This window comes from Schistocerca nitens, chromosome 2, assembly GCF_023898315.1.
Source record: "Schistocerca nitens isolate TAMUIC-IGC-003100 chromosome 2, iqSchNite1.1, whole genome shotgun sequence".
In the NCBI taxonomy this organism is placed as follows: Eukaryota; Metazoa; Arthropoda; class Insecta; order Orthoptera; family Acrididae; genus Schistocerca; species Schistocerca nitens.
This window is the reverse complement of record NC_064615.1, coordinates 589,453,824-589,480,951: the sequence shown is the minus strand read 5'-3', so window position 1 is coordinate 589,480,951 and position 27,128 is coordinate 589,453,824. Positions and strand designations below refer to the sequence as shown.

The window sequence follows — 27,128 nt, the reverse complement described above, 5'->3', positions numbered from 1 at the left end:
TTTTTCGTCTCTAGCGACATTCGACGACCGTCACTTTCCTAGCGTCGATGATGAGGTCACACATATTACCGACGTTATTCTTACAGCTGCGGAACGTTCAATACCACGCACCTCCGAATTTCCCCGGCGCCCCCCAGTTCCTTGGTGGAACGAGGCATGCTGTGACGAAATAACGTGAGCGGCGACGTGCTCTTCGTGTTTTCCGCCACCATCCTACTTTGGCCAACTGTATCCGCTATAAGCAGTTACGAGCGCGATGCCGTCGCGTCATCCGCGATAGTAAGAAGGCAAGCTGGAAATTTTTTATTAGCTCATTTAACACCTTCACTCCCTCCTCGGAAGTTTGGAGACGGCTTCGACAGTTATCAGGCGCGCCTAGTTTCTCCCCGGTCTCTGGGCTCACTGTCGCGCGTGATACGTTAGTGGACCCCGTCGCAATTTCTAACTCCTTGGGTAAACACTTTGCTGAGATTTCGAGCTCTTCAAATTACCCGCCAGCGTTTCTCCCGAAGAAACGTGCAGCGGAAGTGCAACCTCTTGCTTTCTTCTCTCAAAATCGCGAAAGCTATAATACTGTTTTCTTCATGCAGGAACTCCAACATGCACTCTATTCTTCTCGCTCCTCCGCCCCAGGACCGGATGGTATTCACATCCAAATGTTGCTGCATTTATCAACCCATAGTCTGCGTTACCTCCTTCGTATTTGTAATCGAATTTGGATCGACAGTACTTTTCCCAGGCGATGGCGGGAAGCTATCGTCGTTCCTGTTCCGAAACCTGGAAAGGACAAACATCTCCCCTCTAGCTATCGCGCATCGCCCCATTTCTCTCACGAGTAGTGTATGTAAGGTTTTGGAGCGTATGGTGAATTTCCGTTTAGCTTGGTGGCTGGAGTCCCGCAGTCTTTTAACACCTGCCCAATGCGGTTTCCGAAAGCATCGTTCTGCAGTTGACCATCTTGTTTCTCTCTCCACTTATATCATGAACAATTTTCTCCGAAAACGCCAAACAGTAGCAATATTTTTTGATATGGAGAGAGCATACGATACCTGTTGGAGGACAGGCATCCTCCGCACACTGTTCTCTTGGGGCTTCCGAGGTCGGCTGCCCCTTTTTCTTCGCGAATTTATGGCAGAGCGCACATTTAGAGTGCGGGTGAACACTACTCTCTCCCGTACTTTCTCCCAAGAAAACGGGGTACCCCAGGGCTCCGTGCTAAGTGTTTTACTGTTTGCTATTGCCATAAATCCAATTATGGATTGTCTCCTTCTTGATGTCTCGGGCTCCCTCTTTGTGGACGATTTTGCGGTCTACTACAGCTCTCAACGGACCAGCCTTCTTGAACGACGTCTTCAAGGATGTCTCGATCGCCTCTACTCTTGGAGCACCGAAACCGGCTTCCGTTTTTCTCCCAGTAAGACCATTTCTGTCAATTTTTGGTGTCGTACAGAGTTTCTTCCGCCCTCCTTACATCTAGAACCTGTCAACCTTACGTTTTCGGACGTCGCTAAATTCTTGGGTCTTCTGTTTGACAGAAAACTGTGCTGGTCCTCTCACGTTTCCTATCTTTCGGCTCGCTGTCTGCGATCGCTCAACACCCTCCGTGTCCTGAATGGTACATTCTGGGGAGCGGACCGAGTGGTCCTTCTCCGCCTCTATCGCGCCTTAGTGCGCTCGAAATTGGACTATGGAAGCATAGTTTACTCCTCTGCTCGGCCGTCTATTCTTCGTCGTCTCGACTCTGTCCACCACCGTGGATTACGTTTAGTGTCTCGAGATTTTTACACCAGCCCTGTGGAAAGCCTTTATGCTGAGACTGCTGAACCTCCGCTGCCCAATCGGCGAGCAGTCCTTCTGAGTCGTTATGCTAGCCATCTGTCTTCCATGCCTGCTAATCCAGCCCATGACATTTTTTTTCGACGCCTCCTTTGATGTAGGGTATGCAGGCCGCCCCTCCTCCCTACCACCACCGGGAGTCCGCTTCCGTCAACTGCTCCATTCTCTTTCCTTCCGCTCTCCTAAAACCTTCTTGACAACTTGGGGTACAGCACCGCCTTGGCTTCGTCCCCGGATCTGCTCCGTGACCTTTGTCAATTTCCCAAGAATGGTACCCCTTCACTTGTTTATCGTCGGGCATTTGCTGCTCTATGTGCACAAGTGAAGAAAGCCACATTTATTTACACTGACAGCTCAAAAACATCATTTGGTGTTGGGAGTGCCTATTTTGTTGGCGACACCCCTAATCGATTTCGGCTTCCCGACCAGTGTTCGGTTTTTACTGCAGAGCTTTCCGCTGTTCTCCAGGCTGTCCAATACATCCGTTGCCATCAGCGGATACAGTATGTTACCTGCTCAGATTCTCTCAGCTCTCTCCTCAGTCTCCAAGCTCTTTACCCTGCCCACCCTCTGGTCCACCGGAATCAGGACTGTCTGCGCTTGCTCCACGTGGGGGGCGTCTCGGTGGCGTTCCTCTGGCTCCCGGGACACGTTGGTATCTGTGGAAATGAGGCGGCCGATATTGCGGCCAAGGCTGAAGTCTCTCTTCTTCGGCCAGCTATTCAATAGATTCCCTTCGCCGATCTACGGAGCGTTTTATGTCGTCGATTTGTTCTTTTATGGCACGCACATTGGTCGACACTTCCCCATAATAAATTGCGGGACGTGAAAGCTCTTCCTTGTGCTTGGACCTCTTCCTCCCGGACGCGTCGTCGGGAGGAGGTAATTTTAACTAGACTCCGGATAGGGCACTGTCTTTTTAGCCATCGACATCTTTTAAGCGGCGATCCTCCCCCACTCTGTCCCCACTGCTCTCAGCTGTGGACGGTAAGACACCTTTTAATTGAGTGCCCCTATTTTACTCCGTTACGCGCCCGTCTACAGCTGTCGCCTGATATATCGTCAATTTTAGCAGATGACACGCGCTCGGCCGATCGCGTTCTCGAGTTTATTAGTGCCAGTGAAATGACGTCAGTCATTTGAGGCTTTTTTTGGGGACAACCAACCCCTTTCTGTAGTGGATTTTTAAGCCTTCCTTCTGCTTTTAGTTTCTCCAATTATTTGAGTTTCGTTCCCATTGCTGCTGGTTTCCATTTTCGGTTTTTACTGTTTCCTAAGTCACGGACCGGGCGCTAATGACCATAGCAGTTTTGCGCCCTAAAAAAAAAAAAAAAAAAAAAAAACACTAAACACTAGCTCGGAAGACGAATAGATTGAAGGAATGTATGATGAGATAAAATAAATGATTCAAGTAGTTAAAGGAGACGAAAACTTAATTGTATTGGAGGGCTTGAATTTGACAATAGGAAAAGGAGGAGAAGGAAAAATAGTAGGTGAATATGGGATGGGGGAAAGGAATGAAAGAGGAAGTTGACAGGTAGAATTTTTCATAGCGCATTAATTTAATCCTTACTAACACCTATTTGGAAGTGACCTGAAGACACCAGAAAGTTTCAAATTGATTACATATTGGTAAATAAGATATTTAGGAACCAGATTTTAAATTGCAATACATTTCCATGGTCAGATCTGGACTCTGGCCACAATTTAATGGTTATGAACTGTAGATTCCAACTGAAGGAATTGCTAAAAGGTAGGAAATTAAGGAGATGGAACCTGGGTAAGTAGTGAAGGCAGCAGAGGATCAAATAGGTAAAAAGACAAGGCTGTGTAGAAACTTTGGATAACACAGGAGGTATTGAATTTAGCTGAAAAGAATACAAACTTTTAGAAAATGAGGTTGACAGGATGCGCAAATCGGTAAGCATCAGTGGCTAGAGAACAAATGTAAAGATCAGAAGCATGTTACACAATTAGATGAAAGATATATACTGCCTACAGAACAATTAAAGAGACCTTTGGGGAAAAGAGAAGCAGTTGTATGAGTATCAAGAGCTCAGATGGTAATCAGTCCTAAGCTAAGAAGGGATAGCTGAAAGGTGGGAGGAGTATATAGAGGGTTTATACAAGGGAGATGAACTGTAAGGAAATATTACAGAAACTGAAGTGGATATAGATGAAGGTGAGATGGGAGATGTGATACTCTGAGGAAATTTGTCAGAGCTGTAAAAGGTCTTAGTTCAAAGAAGGCCCTGAGAGGATATTCTGTCAGAACTACTGACAGACTTGGGAGAGCCAGCCATGACAAAATTCCATCTTGTGTGCAAGATGTATGAGACAGGCAAAATACTCTCTTACTTCAAAAAGAATGTAACAGTTCCAATTCCAAAGAAAACAGTTGCTGAAGGGTGTGAAAATTGCTGAACTGTCTGTTTGATAAGTCATGGTTGCAGGATACTAATATGAATTCTTTTCAGAAGAATGGAAAAACTGGTAGAAGCTTACCTCAGGGAAGAACAGTTTGGATTCTGGAAAAAATCTATGAACATGAAAGGCAGTGTTGACACTGTGACCTATCTTAGAAGGTAGGTTAAGGAAAGGCAAACCTACATTTATAGCATTTATAGACTTAATGAAAGCTTTTGACAGTGTTGACTGGAACACTCTCTCTGAAAATCTAAAGGTAGCAGGGCAAAATGCAGGGAGCAAAAGGCTATTTATAGCTTGTACAGAAATTAGACAGCAGTAATAAGAGTCGAGGGGCATGAACGGGAAGCGGCGATATTATTCAATCTGTATATTGAGCAAGGAGTAATGGGGAAAAAAAAAATTAGTAGGAATTTAAGTACAGGGGGAAGAAATAAAAACTTAGAAGTTTGCCAATGACATTGTAATACTGTCAGAGACTGCATAGGACTTAAGATCAGTTGAACAGAATGGGCAATGTCTTGAAAGGAGGCTGTAAGATGAACATCAACAATAGCAAAAAAAAGGAAATGTAATGTAGTGAAACTAAATCAGGTGATGCGAAGGGAATTAGTCCGGGAACCAAGACACTTAATGTAGTAGGTGAGTTTTGCTATTTGGGCAGCAAAATAACTTATGTACTGGAGGGAAGTGTGGGAGGTAAATGTCATAGAGGGAGCCCGAGAGATAAATACAGTAATCAGATTCAGAAGGATGTAGGTTGCAGTACTAATTATTCAGAGATGGTGATGCTCGCACAACATAGAGTAGCATGTAGAGCTGCATCAAACTAGTCTTTTGACTGAAGAAGACAACAGCAGTAGCAGCAGCAGCAACAACAACAACAACTACTACTACTTCACAAACTGTTTACAAGTTTGCAAGAGTGCTGTAAAGAAACTGAATATGATGAATGACACCCACATGCATAAACACAATATCAGTTGACAAAAAGGTTATTGTCAGTTGCTGAATCACAGTCAGAGATACTGATGATGTTGCCACATAATTAAGATTATATGAAGCAATTATTCCTTATGCTTTGGACTTGAGACTTTATTCCAAAAGTGTTGTATTTAAAATAAAAGCAGTGTTGAATGAAAGGTGCTCAAGAGTTGCCAAAGCAGCTCACAGGGTTCCATAAACGCTGAAATTGATAATAACTAGTGATGAAAATTTCAAAACTGTGTCATGCAGTCATTAAGGCGGATTATGTACAACTTCTGCACTACGTGCACAATACAATCAGAGTTGATAATTCGCTCTCCTCGTCCACGATATTTTCAGTGATGAAGTGTGTCTCCCTCTCGCGACATGCGGTACATAGAAAAATTCAAGCCGAAACAGTGGGGCTGGACATCACCATGAATTATAGTGTGCCATAACCTCTTGACATAATTCACTGTCAACTGATGGGCATGATAGATTGACAACAGAACGTCTTTTTTAGCCTCTTCAGGGAAGGATTCTTCCCCTTATGCATCAATACATGTACTCCCAGTTATCAGTATGTGTAGATAAGCACTAATCAAAATTTGTTGGTAGAGTACTTTACAGAAGTACTTGCCTCTGTTTGCTAACATGTAGCTCAACTATAGTCAGTCATGATCGATGTTGATAAAAGTTGTAGGCTTGATCTGAACACCTGTGTTGCATGTTCTCTGACAGCCAATGATTGTTCAGTAGTGATATGAGTGCTTTCCTGTGAATGTCGTAGCCAGTGTGAGTATTAAATGTGATCATACTGAGTTATTTAATGAATTTTTGTCCCATTTATTGCGAGTTGTCATTACTGATAATAGTGGTAAGTGACAAAGTCTACATAAAAAAGCAAGAGACATTTGCAGGATACACACTTTCCAACATAAAGCCCGTTTAGGGGCATAACCGCAACAGTTGCCTGGAATCAGCAGCAATGCATTCCCGGCCCATGCATCGACATGCACAAACCGCCATCTTCCATGAATCTGACTACAGTTCCAAATCCCTGAGGGGTGTCCTTCAGGATGATACTTGCATAACACAGTGTGTGAATTGAGTGCTGAAACATAGTGTGGGAGAGCAAAGAATATTGTCATAACTGAGGGTGGGACAAACCATTATAAGAAACCCTCAGTCTAAAGGTATGCAATGCATCAATTGTGTAGATGGCTATTAAAGTGTAAAAGTCACTGTGCAATCTTTGGAGTATCTGCCACATCCCAGTTGTAACAGGCTTTTCCATGTAAGTGGAATGCTCTGTGAATCAATGTTTTCTATTTCAGTCATATCTCCTGGGACCAAAATGGTGCCTACTAATTCTTGAAATACCACTTCCAGTGTATCAAGCCCCTCATAGTTCTTGTCATGTTTTGAATTTACCTGAACCACAAACAAGAGCACTGATCTAGATTTCAAAGATGATAAATGTACATGGTTCCCACTTTTCCTGTTAAGAATGGTCTGTCTGCTCATGATGCACAGTTAGTTACAGTATATGATACAGCTCCATACAGTAATGCAAAATAGTCCTCCAAAATAGTGCATTCAATTAACGATTTAACAATTCAAAATTTTAGGGAAAGCTTGCAACAGTTAGACTGGGATGAGGTGTACAGGGAACTGAATGCTAATTTAAAATTTAACTTATTTCATGATACCTTTGTGAGCATATTTGAAAACAGTTTACCTACGAAAACAGTGAAATATAATTGTAGGAAACCATGTAAAAAGCCATAGCTTACTAAAGGGATAAAAATATCTTGTAAACAGAAAAAGGAAATGTATCTTACAGCTAGGAGGAGTAATGATCCCAAAACAGTGAAACATTATAAAAACTACTGCACTGTAATAAGAAAAGTTATTAAGAAGTCCAGAAGTATGTGCATTATGTCTGAGATTAGCACATCTGATAATAAAATTAAAACAGTTTGGAATTGTTAAAAGGGAAAGAGGGCAACCAAGAGCACAGGAAGAATGTATTTCTGTCAAACACAATGAAAAGTTTATAACAAGCAGTCAGAAGTAGAAAACATTTTACTGAAATTAGGAAAATAAATTCACTCAAAAGTAGAAGCTCACATGGAATTGATGACATTTCCAATAGAGTACTAAAAGCTTGTTCCCAACAAATAAGTAGGATTCTCAGCCACACGTGTCTCACTGAAACAGGGCATTTTTCCAGATAGACTGAAATATGCTAGTGTTAAACCATTGTATAAAAAAAAGGGATAGATCTGATGCTAACAACTACCGCCCAATCTCACATCTGACAGCTTTATCGAAAATTCTTGAAAAAGTAATGTATTAAAGAGTAGCATCACATATTTGTAAAAATGAAGTACTAACAAAATGTCAATTTGGTTTTCAGAAAGGCTTTTCAGCAGAAAATGCTATATATGCTTTCACTGGTCAAATATTAAATGCATTGAATAACCGAACATCATCCATTGGGATATTTTGTGATCTCTCAAAGGCTTTTGATTGTGTGAATAATGAAATTCTTCTAGATAAGCTTAAGTATTGTGGTATGAGTGGGATAGTGCACAAATTGTTTAATTCATACTTAACTGGAAGTATGCAGAAGTTTTAAATTAACAGTACAGATAGCCTGCAACAAGTCCTCTAACTGGGGAGGTATCAAGAACGGTGCCCCCACAGGGTTCAGTCTTGGGTCTATTATTGTTCTTAATATATATTAACGACTTGCCACTCTACATTCGTGAAGGTGCAAAGCTAGTTCTTTTTGCTGATGATACAAGTATAGTTGTCACACCCAACAAGCAAGAATCAGGTGAGGAAATCACAAATAATGTCTTTCAGAAAATTATTAAGTGGTTCTCTGCAATTGGACTCTCACTAAATTTTGAGAAAACGCAGTTTATACCATTCCGTACAGTAAATGGCATAACACTATTGATAAATAAAGACTATGGACAGAAGTCTGTTGCTAAGGCAGAATACTCAAAATTTCTGGGTGTGTGCATTGATGAGAAATTGAATTGGAAGGAACACATCGATGATCTGCTGAAACGGTTGGGTTCAACTACTTACGCTATTAGGGTTATTGCAAATTTTGGTGATGGACATATCAGTACATTAGCGTACTATGCCTATTCTCATTCACTGTTTCATATGGCATCATATTTTGGGGCAATTCGTCATTAAGAGAGAAAGTATTCATTGCACAAAAGCATGTAATCAGAATAATAGCTGGAGCCCACCCAAGATCACCTTGCAGGCATTTATTTAAGGAACTCTGAATATTCACAGTATCTTCACAATACATATAGTCACTTACAAAATTTGTCATTAATAACCCATCCCAGTTCAAAAATAACAGCAAAGAGCATAGCTACAACAATGGAAGAAAGGATGATCTTCACTATTCTGGGTTAAATCTCACTTTGGCATTGAAAGGCATGAATTATGCTGCCACAAAAATCTCTGGTCATTTGCCAAATAGTATTAAAAGTCTGACAGATAGCCAACCAACATTTAAAAGCAAATTAAAAGAACTTCTGAATGACAACTCCTACTCAATAGATGCATTCTTAGATATGAAGTAGTAACTGAAAAAACATTTTGTGTAAAGAAAACTTATGTATAAGTGACATGTTCCACATCATTAGGAAATGTATTCATGATCTGTGGAACAAGGATTTATATATGTATGTATGTATGTATGTATGAGACACCAGAAAGCAATAGGTCACGAGCACTTGACATTTTATGTACTTCAGCGACATATATTAGAAAATTATATTAAGTAGCTAATCAGGGAACCGACTCATGAAAATAACATATTAGATCTCCTCATCATCAACAGACTAGATTTTCTCAACTCGCGTAATGTTGAACAGGGAGTCAGTGATCATGAGGCTATACATCTTTACTGAATATGGCTGTAAATAAGAATGTAAAGTAAGTTAGGAAGATATTTCTGCTTAGCAAGAGTGACAGGAAGCAGATTTCAGATTATCTGAGCAGTCAACAAGAAAATTTCATCCCCAATGCTGACAATGTTGAGTGTCACTGGATGAAGTTCAGTAGTATTGTACAGTACACCTCAGACAGTTAGGTGCAAACAATGTAAGAAAAGATCCACTGTGATTTAATAGTTAAGTTAGGAAGCTGCTACAAAAGCAGAGAGAACTTCACTGCAAATGTAAATGCATCTGAAGCCTCATAGACAAATAACTACTGAAAGTATCCAAAATTAACGTAAGGAGAGCCATGTGTGAAATGATCAGTGAATACAAAAGTAAAATTATTTCTACTATCGTGACAGAAAATCATAAGTTGTCCAATCTTTATGTTAAATCAGTAAATGGATCAAAACCATCTGTCATTACACTCTGTGACCATAATGACCTTGGAACTGAGGATGGCAGCGCAAAGGTTGAAACACTGAAAGTCTTTTTGCAAAAGTGTTTTACTGAGGAAGATCGCTCTGTAATTCTGCCTTCATATTGTTGCACAGACATCAAAACGACAGATATGGAAAGGAATGACCAGTGAATACAGAAGCAGTTGAATGCTCAAAAGAAAGGCCATTAACAGAAGCACAAACCTATAAGCCTGTATCTCTGATTTCAGTCTATTGGTAGGTGTTTTATGCTAATGTATTATGACATCTCTGGAGACTGAACATCTCTGTATGAATCAATATGAGCTCTGGAAACAACACTCATGTGAAACCCAGGTTGTTCTACTCATCTGCGAGACCCAGGAAGCAGTAGATGTTGGTGCCCAGGTTGATGCCATGGTCTTTGACTTCCGGAAGACATTTGATACATTTCTGTACTGCCGTGTAATGAACGTATGATGAGGGTACATAATATCAGGCCAGCTGTGTGACTATATTGAAAAGTTTCTACCAAACAGAACAGAGCATGTCATTCTCAGTGAACAGAAATCTTCATATGTAAAAATAACTTCAACCATACCTCAAGGGAGTGTTATAGGACCATTACATTTCACAATATATGAGGGAGGATCAGTAATTTTTCACTCTCTTGGTGTTGCTGCTGGATATTGATATTTCACAATAATGTAGTTTGAAGTTTGCAATACAGAATTTGTTTTCATTTGCAGCTCTAGTGAGTGAACCTAAATTATGAAATAGACGTGGCACACATATTACTGTTGTCAGCTTGTGAAGAGCAGTGAAGTGTAATTTGATATTTGTGGGCCAGAGGGCATAAACTGAGTGAAATCACAGAGATAAGTGTGGCTTGTATGGGGGCAACTGTATGGACCAAAGCAATGTCTCCTGGTGGTGTGCATTATTCCAAGAGGACTGTGTGAACCTTAGTGATTTGCCACACTCTACGTGACCTGTCACAGCTGCAATGTTGGCACCAGTGAGGCACCCATTTTGAACAACCAGCGTGTGCAACTGCGAACCGTATTGCAGCAGTTAAACATTTCCTACGGTGCAGTGTATGCTGTTGTTCATAACACATTGAAATTTCATAAATTTAGTGTTTACTGAGTGCCTAACAAACCTGACAGATTACCCCTAAGGGCCAGCAAAGGAGGACAAGCCTGGATGGCTTAACATGTTATACCACAGAAGGGCATGACTTTCTGAAAGGCACTGTCAGTTGTGATGGGTCATGGATGTACTACTACGATCCCAAAACCAAGCAGGCCTCTATGGACTGGATATGTGCTGGTTCCCCATTGAAGAAAAAAAATCAAAGTGACTCAGTAGTGTGTGTTAAGTGTTCTGGGATATGCATGGTGAGTTATTGGTAGGTTATGCTAAACACAGGACCACTGTGAATGCTGCACCATACATTAAAACTTTGGTTAAGTTGTGTATTGCCCTTCATTACACACGGTACAGCATTAATACTGACAGTGCCAAACTTCTTCATGACAGTGCTTGCCCCCATGTTGCTGCTCCTGTTTGTGAGAATACTGGTGGATGCTGAAGCATCTGCCATACAGCCTGGACCTTGCATTGTCAGACATTCATCTGTTTGATGCCATGAAGAAACTCCTGGCCAGCCAATGCTTTGTGACATGTGCGGAACTGAAATCAGCAGTCCACAGATGACTATACTCCAACCAGATGGAATTTTATGAACAGGGAGTATTGAAACTGGTACCATGATGGGAGAAGTGTGCTGAGAACATTGGTGACTATGTAAAAAAAATTAAATTCGTTTGTACCTTTTTTATCTTGTTACCATTTAATGGTAGTGAAATTAATGTGCATCGCTTTCTGATCTTCCCTGATATGAAAATGACTTAGTGGATAGTGTAAGACGTTTCATGAGGCTTTATGGGGATGATGCTGTTGTATACATTGTAACGAAATGCAGGAAGACCTACGGAGAATACACACTTGATGCAGGGATTGGAAGTTGACCTTCAACATGAACTAATGTAACATAATGTTAATAAATAGGCAGAAAGACGCATTACCATATGATTACATGATTGCAGAACAATCACTCTAAACTATCCTTAGATGGTTACATGGACAGCACACGATAAAGTCAGCTCCCAGAGTACAGTGAAAGAAATACATTTATTGGTAAACACATAAATGAACAGTTCACAATTCTGATGTGAAATAGAAAATTGCTACTTCTGGTAGAATAATAAAGTCTCTCGAGTGGAGTTAAGCTTGATGATGTTGGTCAGTGTCCAGTCAATGTTGTAGACAATTTCTGGATTGGTTGAGCACAGACTGGTCAGTGAGACCTCAACAGAGTACCATCAGCCAAAGGGAACCACTGCTCGTACAACAGCAGCCAAGTGTCTGAGGTCACACTGAAGCAATGTATGGTCAGAATGCCGAACTGCACTGGAACTGCTGCTGGTGAATGCTATTGATTGATGGCCTGCAGGGCACAGCCAGTGTAGAGCCTGGAGCTTGAGCGAATGCTACTGAGTAGTGATTGCACAGTGTTTTAAATAATCCAGTGTAAGGATTTCCGTGAGGTGTCATATGACTCTTGGACACACAGTAGTGCTATGCTCACAGTGCCGTAGTTGGATGTGTCCGTTGGTGATGAACAATACTGATGCCTCTAGTGGATCCCAGTGAAATCTAGTATGTTAGGCCACATGTGACTGGCATCGATGGATAATGCCAGGGGTATGGCAACCCGCTAGTCATAGGTGTATTTACCAGTGGTGACGGTGTCCAGGTGACTGACCTGACCACAGTACACTGTACGTAGACATATCCATAAAATATGTAGGATTATGCAGACAGAATGATGTAAAGTGGAATGGCCACATGAAACTAATTATAGATTAAGATTCATTGGAAAAATCTGTAGAAAATGTGATTCACCCACATAGGACATAGGATACAAAACCCTTGTTCAACCAATACTCGAATGTTTCTCATCAGTCTGGGGTCTTGACCAGCTAGGGGTGATGGAAAAAATAGGGGAGACCCAAAGAAGAGCAGCACATTTCATTACAGGTCAGTGTAATAAGTGTGAAGATGTCATGGAGATGTTCAGCCAACCTCAGTGTCACACACTGCAAGACAGGTGTTCTGTATCATGACTTGCTTTTTGTTAAATTTTTGAAAACATTTGTTCCTATAAGTGTCAAGCAATATTACTTCCTTTTACATATATTGTGAAAACACTATGAAGGTAAAATTAGAGAGGTTTGAGCACACACAGAAGCTTACCAACAGCCCTTCTTTTCAGGAATCTGTGTATTCTCAGCTGCTTGGCGCATATCAAGGAAGACTGAGATACCTTTGAACTAAAAGAGTCTATACATAATGAGGTCTGTTCAAAAATTCCAGAACATTTGTAATTTCGCGCCAATTGCGTGTTGGAGCTAATTGTGGTTGGCATCCCTGCACATGCCTGTGTTTGATTTGATTGTCGTATGTCTGCTAGTTATTGTTCAGTGCCGTATTGAGTAGAACGTTGTGTCCCACAGTTTGTGAATTTCGAGATGGTAGAGTTATAGGAGCACTGCGTATGGATTCAATTTTGCATGAAACTGAAGTAACTCTTCAGAGACACACCAAATGATGCGGGAAGCTACAGTAATGAGTGCTCAAGTCATACTTGGTGTTATGAATTATTCACATATTTTAAAAACAGCCAGACAGAAGTTAAAGATGACCTTCGCTCCGGACTCACTTCGACATCTACCAACAATGCTCACGTCAGGAACATTAACGAAATTGCGCATGATGCTCGAGGACTGGCTGTCCAAGAAATGGCAGATTAATATAACATTTGAGTTGGATAGTGTCATGAAATCATGGCACACCATCTTGGAATGTATCGTGTTGCCACCAAGTTCATTCCATGGCTCATGAGTCAAGACCTTCACCTCGCAATCTGTGAAGAGATTTTGGATCACTCAAATGGGAATGAGTTGTTCCTTCAGAGAATCATAACTGCTGATGAGACATGGGTCTACGGTTATGATGTTAAGGCCCAGGTTCAATCTTCACAGTGGGACGGGAAACGTTCTCCAAGACCATAAAAAGCTCATCAGTTTAGGTAAAATGACAAAGCCATGCTGAGTTTTTTCTTTGACTTTCAATGATTAGTTCATCATGAGATTGTGCAGTAGGGATGGACTGTTAGTTGATGGTACTATCAGAATGCGTTGCAACACCTGCGAGAAAATGTGAGAAGGAAATGAGTTGCAATGTGGCAAGAGAATTCACGGCTCTTGCATCATCCATGTTAGTGTATGACTATTGCACAAAAAGGAAAATAATTGTGCTGCCTCATCCACTATTCACATTGCATATGGACAGAACACTTTCCAATCTTAGCTTCGAATACAATTTTGATATGTAAACTACATTTCATACACAGTAATCTGTGAACTTAAACAAATCACACACGGTCGGCACGATGTGCTTTTACCTTTCCAAACATATTAAACTTTCTGGAATGTGTTACTTCATTGTATGCAGCACAATTACTATTACAAGCAGTGAAGAGAAATTCAGTCCTTTATTGAGCGAAGGTATCGTACTGCAACATGCTACTAAAAACTCCAGGAAAGAGAGAATTCTTAGGCGTGAAACAGCATTCATGTACCTGTAGGTGTGTCTGTGCTATAATTCATTTCTAGAAGAGTTTCAAAGAGACAAACTTGATTTATGTGAGTAACTGTATGTATTTGGTATCGGGGGTGGTGAAACCCAGAGTGGCAGATGAAATTCACACCCAGCGTGCTGCAAATATTCAGCACAGGCAAGCTGAGCCGAGTGGTAAAACCAGTACATACGTAGCAGATGGAACATGGACTTACAGTGCAGGTAGCATTATGGTCCACAACAAAGCCATGCTCTTCATGAGATGCAACAAGCACATATGTAGCAGTCTGAACTGGTATAGTTGAGTTTGGGTTCATGATTAATGTGTGTAGGTTCTGAACATTCTTTAAACTCATTGTATTGTGTAAATCAACATTCCATGTCTTCCTTTTCCGAGTTTGTTTATATTCCTGTTGTGCTACCAAGGCACAGAGAGGATGAGGAAAAAAAATAACTGTCTATAGGCCTTCATATGAGCCCTAATTACTCATGTTCGTGGTCCTTATGCGAAATGTGTGTCGGCGACAGTAGACTCATTCAGCACTCAGCTTCAAATGCCAGTTCTCTAAATTTTCTCAATAGTGTTCTTCAAAAAGAATGTTGGCTTCCTGTCGGGGATTCCTATTTGAGTTCCCAAAGCATCTGTGTAATACTTGCGTATTGTTTGAACCTACCGGTAACGAATCAGATAGCCTGCTGATAATCTATAGAAAGTAAGTGAAATTTATGATAGACTAGTGTGGCCATCAGTTAATCAGGCACGCAAATGCTGTAAATAGCATTCAACACTATGATTTCCATATGAGTTGCAGAGCTCACACATAAAATGGTTTTCGTAGCATTCAAAATTGCCAGTTTTATTTTGTCTTACTGGGCCATTATGGCCTTCAGTAGGAAAACAACTTTGTCTGATGACATCCCAGACGTCTTTAATAGCATTGACATCAAGTGACCTGTATAGCCACACAACAGCCCCTGTCTCCAAATAGTATTTGGCTGTCCATTATGTTACATGTCAGGAGTGGTTGGTTGGTGCACTGTCTTGATGAATGTTAGATCACCTGTGGAGTTCTGTAGGTGAACCACCACAAGCGCATGAGAGTAGGTTCTTGTATTCTTTTCCAGTGATAGAAATATCAGAGGGGTGGGGGTATTACATAAAAAGAGCAAGAGTCTTATTGAGCTGCATGTTAAATGTATACCAATAGCAAAAACCAGACATTTCAGTAACAAAGTAGGATTATTGCAAGTGTGCCAGTATGAAGATTGGTTAGATGCTTCATACAGCATGGAACCAGAGTCAAGGCTGTCCAACAGCTGGTCTTATATAATACAATATATCGGTCTTGCCTTTTGCGTTCGGCTATGGCAACTTCATTGCTGATGACTTGCAACATCTGAGTCTCCATTACTACCAGTACCTGCTGTAGACAAGAATACTAAATAAATGTCTCATACTTAAGAATACATTCTTAATCTCCATGACTGGAGCGCCACTGACAAGTGGGATAATCTCTTGTGGTTTTTGACTTACTTGTATACTGTCATTTGTACAACTTTCTTCAGTTCCTGTAGATCTGAACGATAAATCACTGCATACTTTCAAAGCTGCATGTCATTGATGTGTACTGTGCAGAAGTATATATGGAGACGGCAGCTTCTGTAATCTGATAGTTGCCACTGCTCACTGGTTGTTGTTCTCCAGCTTTACATTGGTGAGTGATTTGCTCCACTTTGGTCCATCTGTCCACTGTTTGAATGTGTGATGGTCGATGGTGACCTCTTCTAACTCATTATTGTCATAGTAGTTGATTCTGAAGACAGTGGTTTTTCTTGAGATAGTGCCATATGAAAAATGCAATACCTGCATGATAGTAATTGTGGAAGGAAAATCTTGGCATTTGCCTGAAGTAATTTAGGAAAGAGGAAATCTGGATGGCAGAAGAGAGCATGAACTTCTATCCTCACAAATATGAGACAGTTGTCTTAACTAAAGCATTACCCATCCCGATTAGACCTATCATACGAAGCTGTTTTGTTTATATATTCTTGGAACAAAGTGGAATATTCCATGTTGGGCACCCATCATCTGGCAGGGAACAAATGCGCTAATATGATATGTCCCATCTGTCCTGCACTTGTTTGTGCTGCTGACAGAAGTGCATTGTCTGGCAGCAGTGTGGCAAACCCTTTCATTGCTGAGTCAACAGAACTACTCTGCAATCCAATTGCTCATGAGTAGAGGACAGGTTGATATGCAGTAAAATATGCATGCATTCATGCACAAAAATAGCAGAAATATACATTTAAACTTCAAAGGCGCGTATTACACAATATGCTTAGTATACACTAAACATACATAAACTGTGTGCTTGGAAGGAACAGCATATGAATACAGTATAGATACTCTGCTCAAGAGGAGGTTTTCATGGTTACATCTTTTTTCAAGAAATGTCCAAAATATTAAATTTCCAGGCTGTTTGCCAATAAAAGGGAGAACCATGCGCACATGGCTCCTTGCAATATATATTGTTATCTGCAGTACTTTCAGTACCCCCAAAGCTGTGCATTAAACTACCAAATGCAAAAATTAGATTATTAGTTCATATTCTACAATTAGAAAATTGTTGGGTTTCCATTTATTTTGTCCATTAGTATGGCTGTGTCTGTTGCGACACACCGTCACAACAAATTTATTTCAGTTGATGTTTCTGTAGTCATGCATGACACCATGGTGTCACAAATCACAGGTAAATGGATTATAAAGAGAATTAGAATTTTTAACTACTAGCAGTTCAATCGTTGGTTCAGTAGTACCTGAGTGGCTGTTGTTCATAGCAACACAGATACCACAAAGGTAGATCTTCATGCATTTTCATGACATTAAAATGTTACCATGTCAAGCATATTGTGTAATTAACTTCTGTTTGTAAGCTGTTTGTCTCATTTACACTCCCTCTGAGAATGGGTCAAATTATATGAAATATGTATTTTATTCATTCATAAAAATGGTACTTAAAATCCAGTGTGTGACGTAAGCATATGCACAAATTCACCTTCTGCTTCTGAGTGAGTGCATGCCATACAGTGAATGATAAAGTTGGCAGAGTAAGCTGTTACTTGCTAGAGTACTGCTATATGCATTTTTTTACCTAACATGTCCACAGGATCCTTGCCATACTTTTCCTCTTAAGAGCATGTAAATGTATAGTAATCTATATTACTAACAGATTAACCCGGTTTGTGGTTCACATCCCAGTTGCAGGTTGCCTGTCTAATGGCTTTCAGGGATAACAAAAATTTGATTTTCAATATTTTATATAGTTGTTGAGCAAATTTAGAAATTTCATATGCCATCATAATCTACTCATTTAGAGGCACAAGGCAAGTATTGCAGTTAGAATCTGTGTATATGCCTGGAGGTAATGCAGATCCCTACTTGCAAATTACCCTGACTATATTAATCCAGTATTTGAGAATGAGAGCACTTTGTGACTTCCAACAAACACTGAACTTAATTTCAAACTTGTATGAAACTTTTCTCATTTTCACACTCCACAAAATAATGAAAAGGATAAAATATTGTTGTGTACTTAATTTTCGCTGTCTTGCACTGAAACTTCAGCATCAGGTGTGATGTTTTAATCCGTTACTTCTTTACTACTAACTGTATTCATAATACACTATGCAAATGGTATCCACATATACCACTAAATGTACATGCAAAATTGGCATTATACGAGGGCAGTTCAATAAGTAATGCAACACATTTTTTTTCTCGGCCAATTTTGGTTGAAAAAACCGGAAATTTCTTGTGGAATATTTTCAAACATTCCCACTTCGTCTCGTATAGTTTCATTGACTTCCGACAGGTGGCAGCGCTGTACGGAGCTGTTAAAATGGCGTCTGTAACGGATGTACGTTGCAAACAACGGGCAGTGATCGAGTTTCTTTTGGCGGAAAACCAGGGCATCTCAGATATTCATAGGCGCTTGCAGAATGTCTATGGTGATCTGGCAGTGGACAAAAGCACGGTGAGTCGTTGGGCAAAGCGTGTGTCATCATCGCCGCAAGGTCAAGCAAGACTGTCTGATCTCCCATGTGCGGGCCGGCCGTGCACAGCTGTGACTCCTGCAATGGCGGAGCGTGCGAACACACTCGTTCAAGATGATCGACGGATCACCATCAAACAACTCAGTGCTCAACTTGACATCTCTGTTGGTAGTGCTGTCACAATTGTTCACCAGTTGGGATATTCAAAGGTTTGTTCCCGCTGGATCCCTCGTTGTCTAACCGAACAGCATAAAGAGCAAAGGAGAACCATCTGTGCGGAATTGCTTGCTCGTCATGTGGCTGAGGGTGACAATTTCTTGTCAAAGATTGTTACAGGCGATGAAACATGGGTTCATCACTTCGAACCAGAAACAAAACGGCAATCAATGGAGTGGCGCCACACCCACTCCCCTACCAAGAAAAAGTTTAAAGCCATACCCTCAGCTGGTAAAGTCATGGTTACAGTCTTCTGGGACGCTGAAGGGGTTATTCTGTTCGATGTCCTTCCCCATGGTCAAACGATCAACTCTGAAGTGTATTGTGCTACTCTTCAGAAATTGAAGAAACGACTTCAGCGTGTTCGTAGGCACAAAAATCTGAACGAACTTCTCCTTCTTCATGACAACGCAAGACCTCACACAAGTCTTCGCACCCGAGAGGAGCTCACAAAACTTCAGTGGACTGTTCTTCCTCATGCACCCTACAGCCCCGATCTCGCACCGTCGGATTTCCATATGTTTGGCCCAATGAAGGACGCAATCCGTGGGACGCACTACGCGGATGATGAAGAAGTTATTGATGCAGTACGACGTTGGCTCCGACATCGACCAGTGGAATGGTACCGTGCAGGCATACAGGCCCTCATTTCAAGGTGGCGTAAGGCCGTAGCATTGAATGGAGATTACGTTGAAAAATAGTGTTGTGTAGCTAAAAGATTGGGGAATAACCTGGTGTATTTCAATGCTGAATAAAACAACCCCTGTTTCAGAAAAAAAAATGTGTTGCATTACTTATTGAACTGCCCTAGTAGCAACTTCAAATAAACTTTAAAAATAATTTAAAACCTTTTCAAAAATTATAAGTTATGTGCTTAACATTAGCTATTTAACACATTATCTCATTTGTAATGTAATCTGACTTCTGGAGCTTTTTTATAGATTGGAGTTCATTTTTTTAAAGAATTAGGGATTTATTGGTACTGCAGAGGATTGTTCTGTCTCAAGATTACATTGATGTTCAGTGGCAAGAAGTTAGCAGTCGAGTGCTATTTCTTCATATTACCAGCATATGTAAACCTTGTTCTTTGTTCGAATCAAAGTGAAAGTTGTCTTATTCTAACAGTCACCATTGGGCCATGTTTTGCATTGTGCTAATACAGATTGGATGGTGGTTAGAGATTTTAAGTTTTCTGTCTGGCTTCAAGTATTCCGATTCTGCAGATCACATCAGTCTGTGATCATAGAGGCAAATTTTTTGAGAGAACACCTGATTCTAAGATCACGCTACTGATCATTATAACGAGTCCATTAGAATCAAACAAAGGGAGGCCATAGCGTTGAGATCACGGATTTACTTCAAACTTGCACACTTTCAGTAGTCCATTAAAACAACATAATGTACAAGTAGTAAGGTGCACTACTCTGGCAATTCCGAGAAAACAGCAAGAGAAGCTTTACACATCTATTTTGTAACTGATGTACCTGTGCAAAGATACTGGTTGGAAGAAGTCGTCATGGTTTAGCAATTAGCGTTACTGCTTGCTAGACTTCATGACTGGTCAATTTATTTAATTTATACATTTGAGAGGTAATATAATGGAAAAAAAACCACATGCATTTTCATGAAATTGTAGTGAATTTCATATGTTATTTGCTCATTTACTATTTGTAGTTAAATTTTGGACGATGAGAGAGACACTTGGAAAGCCCAAGTCAGACCTTGATAAATGATGATGAGAATGACTTTATTCACAGTCAGTAATATAGTAAGTCACAATGTGCCAGATCACAATAGTGATGTATAATTACTCATCAAATGTGCTCATGACATTACACATTGCAGGATGGTATTTGTTATACAGACGTGGAAAACATGAATTGAAACGTCATGCAAATATACGTGCTTTTTCCATTATATTACCTCTAAAATGTCACACAATTTAAGTAATATGACCAGTGATAGGAAAAAAATACAGACTTAAAAAAAATCATTGGGGGGGATTCAAACCATTGCCTCATACGTATTTGTATTGTGATGCTCAAATGCTAACCATTTAACCACCATGTTCTCTCCTGTCCGACATTTAATGACAGATGCACGTGGCACATAATAGATGTGTGAAACATCTCTTGCGATTTTCTTGGAATTTCCAGAGTAGTGCTTCTTACTACTTGCACATTATGTTGTTTTAATGGCCTACTAAAGATGTATTAAGTCTGAAGTAAATCTGTGATACCAATGTCGTGGCCACCCCTTGTAAGATGTTAAGCAAACCTTTGTCACTAGGAACTATATTTGTCTTCTGTTGCTCGTTGATGATAATACTTAGCTGTAAGTTGTGCACATTACCATCATATTGGGTAAATTGCTCGAAAAACATGGAACTCAGTGATAATTTAAACCACTTGCTTAGTTAAACTTTTCAATGGGAATTCGTCCTCATTCAAAGCCACAGCATTAACCTATTTTTGTCTTCCATTGTGCAAGGACAGTACACTTTCTGTAATACTGCAGGTATCAACTGACTGAAGTTACCACCTGATGAATGCACTGTCACAGAACATAGGTATTTCTGTTATCTTGATAACAAGCTGTGCAATAAAAACAGTGGTACTAGAGTTAATGATAAAAGTATAATTGTACATAGTACAGCAAAGCTGCATTAAGAAATACTTCTGGGGGGGGGGGGGGGAGTGGCCTCATTTCTCAGACTTCTGAAAATTATTTATGTGAAAAATGCATTAACTTCAATAATTACATATAAAATTAATTTGCATAATCAAGTCAAAAGAAAGTAAGTATGCTACAGTGTGGCATATTGTTTCTTTGGTTCATTTGGAAAATATGAGAGAAATGAGCTTGAAGACAGTACCATAGAAAACGAAGAGGAAATAGACAGGATTGGAGACAAGATATTTCGAGAAGAATTGACAGATGGCCGAAAAATTGAAGTCTAAACAAAGACCCTGGGGTAAACATTTTCTCAGAATTATTGAGATCTTTTGGACAATATCCCATCACGCAACTAATTACAGACATCAAGAAGAGTTTGCTGAGCCCAGTTCCAAAGAAGACAGATGCTGACAGATCCAAATATTACCAAAATACCAGTTTAATAAGGAATTAATTGATGAAAGGAGAAAAAGAAATTACAGCAAATGAAACAGCTGAAAGGGAAAAGGTAACTAATAACGAAAAAGATGGGAACTGAAAGAGTCTCATGAGGAATGGTTAGAAGCATGCATGGGTAGGTGAATGATAAATGCCACCTATGACATTGTATGTAGGAAAAAGTTGTGATTTAGTTGTCACATAAAATACGTATGCTGATTGTTTGATGACAGTACAAGAGACATGTCAAAAATTAGTAATACAACTGATACAAAACTATAATTAATAAAAAAAATTAATGTAACTTTTGTGAAAAATCCTTCTGTTAAAAGATATACTGAAAAAAAGGGAAATCTGTTGTTAAAAGGTACACTGAAGAAAGGCAAACCTATGCTAATAGCATTTGTTAATGAAGAGAGAGTTTTTGACAGTTGGCTGGAATACTCTTCGTAATTCTGAACTTACCAAGGATAAACTCTCTAACCCAGTGCAGTTACAATAGTCAAGACATGAAAGGGGAAGGGAAGCAGTAATTCTGAAGGGAGTGAGACAGACTTGTAGCCTAACCCAAATTTTATTTAATCTTTATATTGAACAAGCTGTAAAGGAAATCGTAGGAAAGATAATTAAAGTTCAGGGACCGAGCATTGGGGAGGACAACGGTTCAACACCCACGTGCGGCCATCCTATTTTAGGTTTTCCATGATTTCCCTAAATCGCTACAGGCAAATGCCAGGATGGCTCCTTTGAAAGGGCACTGCCGACTTCCTCCCCCATCGTTCCATAATCCGATGGGACAGATGACCTCGCTGTTTGGTCCCTTCTCCCAAATCAACCAATCAATCAAAGTTAAGGGAGAAGAAATGAAAGCTTTGAGGTTTGTTGATGACATTGTTAATCCTGTCAGAGATGGCAAAGTATTTGGAAGAGTAGTTGAATGAAGTGGATAGTATCATGAAAAGAGGTTACAAGATGTTCATCAATGAAAGTAAAACAAGGGTAATGGAATGTAGTCAAATTAAACCAGGCTGTCCTGAGGGAGTTTGAATAAGAAGTGAGACACTAAAGTAATAGATGAGTTTTGTCATTTTGGCAACGAAATAATTGATGATGGCAGAACTAAATAAGTTATAAAATACAGACTGGCTATACTCAGCAAAAAATTTCTGAAAAAGGGGAATTTATTAACACTAAATAACTCAGTGGTTGGGGAGTATTTACTGAAGACATTTTATTGGAGGGCAGTCTTGTACAGAAGTGAAATGTGAACAATAAATAGTTCAGGCTAGATGAGAATATAAAGTTTTGAAATGTGATACTATAGAAGAATGCTGATAAGATGTGTATACAGAATAACTAATGAGGAAGCACTGAATCAAACTGTAGAAAAAAGAAATTTGTTGCATAACTTGACTAAAAGAAGGTATCTGTTGATAGGACACATCCTGGGGCATCAAGGAATTGTCATTTTGATAATGGAGGGAAGTTTCAGGATGTACAAGCTTGAGAGGAAGACAAAGAGTTGAATATGGTCAAATGGGTGTAGTTGGCAGTAGTTATGCAAAGATGAAGAGGCTAGGCAGGGTAGACTAGCTTGAGTGCTTCATCGAACCAATCTTTGTACTATAGAGCACAATGACAAAATAATAAATAAATAATAGGTACATGTAGCATTCAAAATTACGAGTGGTGGCAAAACTAGTGGGTTCTATTGTAACTATGGTAGTACAGATACTGTGTGACTTCTTTACATTGTGTGCCCATCCGACACACTGTGTGTGTGTGTGTGTGTGTGTGTGTGTGTGTGTGTGTGTGTGTGAGAGAGAGAGAGAGAGAGAGAGAGAGAGATGTCAATATTCGTCACTGTGAGTGTATAAAGACATGCAACAAATATCTTAAAACAAGATAGTAGTTACACACAAGAATTATAAATATTGTTGCATAGCAACTCGTCATAATGTTTAAGTAACTCTTACATATGCACACACACAAAATTTACTCACTAGCACCTGTGTTGTAAATCCAAGACTCCTCAAGATACACTGCAAGGTAGGAGAGGTTGCTGCAGTTATAATGACAGATGAGTAAAAGAGGGAGTATGAAGAAGGAGAATTTGGAGGAGGAAGTTGAGTACAAATGAAATCCTGCAAGTTAAGTTTTCAAACTAAATGGTAATACAATATTATCCACAGTCAGTTAAATTTTCAAAAATAATACTGGTATGAAACTAGCACAAGTAAATTGATATATTGATAACAAAGTTGAACATTCCCCATGTCCAAGATAAGATAGATGCTGCACAAAATAACAATGTGTGTCAGTTCTTGATAAGTGAAACATATTCAGAACCATATTAAGATAATATAATTCAGAACAGTGGCACATGACCAGTGAAAGTTATCTTCATTGCTATCCACCTGTTCATTGAAAGCACAAATATGCCTGTAAAACATGTGTATCCCTATATTAAAATGATATTGGTTTGATTTCTGTTCCCACAAAATGTCACAGAAAAATGTATGTATTCTATGTTGAATTTAAATAAATCCACCTAATTATGGCAAGTGCTACTCTCTGAAATGTGTGTTCGAAACATGTTGATTGATGTATATGTTTCAGCCAGGATCAGCTGTTCTGTCACAAGTTGTATTACTATTATTTTTTGCATTGAATAGGTGGTAGCCCACTTGATTTTTGTCTGAAAGAATGGACAAAAAGCAATCTAAAGGGTAGATAGACCTCATGCATGATATTTTTCCTTTTTATCATAAATATTACTACCATGGTTTACAAATGCCAGTAGATTTCCTTAGGGATAAAAGTACCACTGTGTAAGAGCAACAGGAGACTGGTTGTTTCTGATATAGTAACTCCATTGAAAAATAATTTGTTCGCTCTTGGTCAGGTTTAATTTCAGTTGAAACATTCAGACAATTTTTAAACTTTACCAAATGAAACAAGCACTATAAATGTTCCTTCAGCAGCAGCTCTAGGAAGCCCACACAGTGGTTAGACAGTTACAGAAAGCAGAGTTGGTTTAAATACAGTAGAAATAGGTTTTGAAAACTGTGTGGCAGTGATTACATTTACAAACTTGGGGAGAGGTTTCAAACAGATTCATTATTTTTAATCGGGTCCTCATGACATACTGAAAAATGCGTTTATACCCCCACCCCCACCCCCAATATGTTTGTGGCTCACTGATCTATGAGAGACTATAGGCTAATCTAGCAACATTCTGTTGGAGAATTTTTCTATCTCCTATTGGTTTATATTGCATAAAATTGTAAACGTATTTGACTCTGGGCTAATAAATTATTCATAACATACTGGAACAAGTCGTTCTCTAAGGAAAGCACAGCTTGGTGCTATTACTTTTCTTTGAAGAAAGTAGTGTATGTTGGAGGAAAGATAGCCCATTTTTAGTTTTAATCAAGTCAGATTATCAGAAATTTATTTATTCCGAAAATTCATTATCAGTGGAAAATACAAGGGTAATGGCTAAATGCCACAGGAAGTGCAACAGTTTTGTTTCACCATTTACATATGTATCGTTATCATATAGAGATACACAATCTGATTAAACATGGTAGGTTCTGTATTTCGTGCTTTGTATTTTTGAGCGTTTCGGCGTCTGAAATAAAAACAGAAAGAACGGGGAAAAAAAAATTTTTCGACGAGGATGGGATTCGAACCCACGCGTGCAGAGCACATTGGATTAGCAGTCCAACGCCTTAACCACTCGGCCACCTCGTCATGATGCAATACGGACCTTATGTCGGTATAAATGGATACTATAGCGTACAGAATTGTTGCATTTGTATATTTGATAGAAAACACTTAATGCCAATATTTATTTACAACTATTCGATGAATTGCATTTTATACTCCATAAATGTTTAAGGTCCTTCCAACACTAGTCGGAGGGACAAGCACTTCCGTAAAACGTAGCAATTTATTTATTTATTTATTTTTCTTAGGACGTGTTATCCTTCCTGTTCATTACCTTGTACTTCTGTAGCATCGTATTATAAATTATTGAAAGAGAGAAACACGCTGTGCATTGATATACAAGTGTATTTTGTGGTATGTTATATGCTCCATAATGAGAGGCTCATTCTAAGGAAAACTATGATTATGGTAGCATTATGTTGTTCATACCAACCACTCTACGCTGTGTTCATTACTCAGCGCCAGGCATTACTTTAATCAATACGAAAATTGTTTCTACGGTGTAAGAACCATTAAAAATTTTCCATAACGAAATACGAACTAGCTGTTGCTATACATATCGTGTTTCATAAATTCCCTGGATTTTACGCTGCCATCAAACAAGTTCCAAATAAGACGTTCTATTACACAAAAATCAACGGTTTCTAGCACCATAATAAACTTACTTTGCGAATGGGTATTTGAAGCTGAACTGGCAGTGACTACTGCGATCAACACATTTAGTAAGTCTGTCATTCGCACAGTTCTGTAATATTTTGCGAAATGACCAACAGTTTCAACTTCGAATACCGTACTGATATCTAACTGAAAACTCCAATTCTTTTAGCTATAGCTAACCAGAAAACCAAAGGAAGGAGCGAACAGAAAGCCTACTTGGCGTTATTCAGGAGTTACTCATTAATTCTGCATTAGTTCTTACTGTGAAGTTGTTTCCGCGTAAATGTTTTCCCATTCGTGGAGCAGGTCGGCAGCACTATATAGTCATGTTAGCGACGGGGAAGGAGAAAATATGCCCCAAAAGTCTCTTAAATCCGTTATACATAATCTATAACGTTCAAATATCAGTAGGTGTAAAAGCGCCCCAGTTTTGTAGCTATTCTGTCTTACGCTGTCTTTGACAGTAGAACTTATTAGGAGCAAATAAATAGCACGATCAAGAGGGAGAGGGAAGATTAGTAATTTTCCAAAATCGCACCACCGTCAAAGTCATTTGAGGAGGCGGACGGGCTCGAAGAGGGAAAGGAAGGTGAAGGTGTCAAAAAATCGGTTGCTTCCTTTTCAGAAACACCACCCAGACATGTGCTTTAATAGATTTGGCGAAACCTGGAAATATGACTCAGGATAGTTACCTGGGATTTAAATTTAAATTCAGAGACCGGTGTGCTAACCACGGTGCCGCTTTGCTTTGTGAAGCCAAAGAACCAGTCCAGCCATAAAAAGTTTTTCCAGTGACATTTTCGGCATGAGTGTTGTACAGTTGGGGTGGGGGAGAGGAGGAAATAGGACCCAACCCTGTATGACACCTTTTGATACATTGAAGAAATCAGATGTGCAGCACTTTTCTTCACAGCTACAAGTTGGTTATTGTATAGACTTGTCATCAGTGCTATCAAGTGTCGTGGGACATCGAACTCTGCAAGCACCTGCCACAACTTTTTCCAGGCAACCACTCAAAGGT

General features: G+C 39.6%; 1 long non-coding RNA gene and 1 other non-coding gene across 2 annotated transcripts in view; both read right to left on the bottom strand.

The window, feature by feature from the left end:
- Positions 1–26,191, bottom strand: part of LOC126234507 (uncharacterized) — a 149,107-nt gene extending 122,916 nt beyond the window's left edge. The window contains exon 1 of the long non-coding RNA XR_007544741.1: positions 26,116–26,191. This is a non-coding gene — a long non-coding RNA (uncharacterized LOC126234507). The remainder of the gene's footprint in view (positions 1–26,115) is intronic.
- On the bottom strand, positions 25,393–25,474 carry Trnas-gcu (transfer RNA serine (anticodon GCU)). Its single transcript has one exon. It is a non-coding gene; the product is annotated as a tRNA-Ser (tRNA).
- Positions 26,192–27,128: the final 937 nt, after the last annotated feature.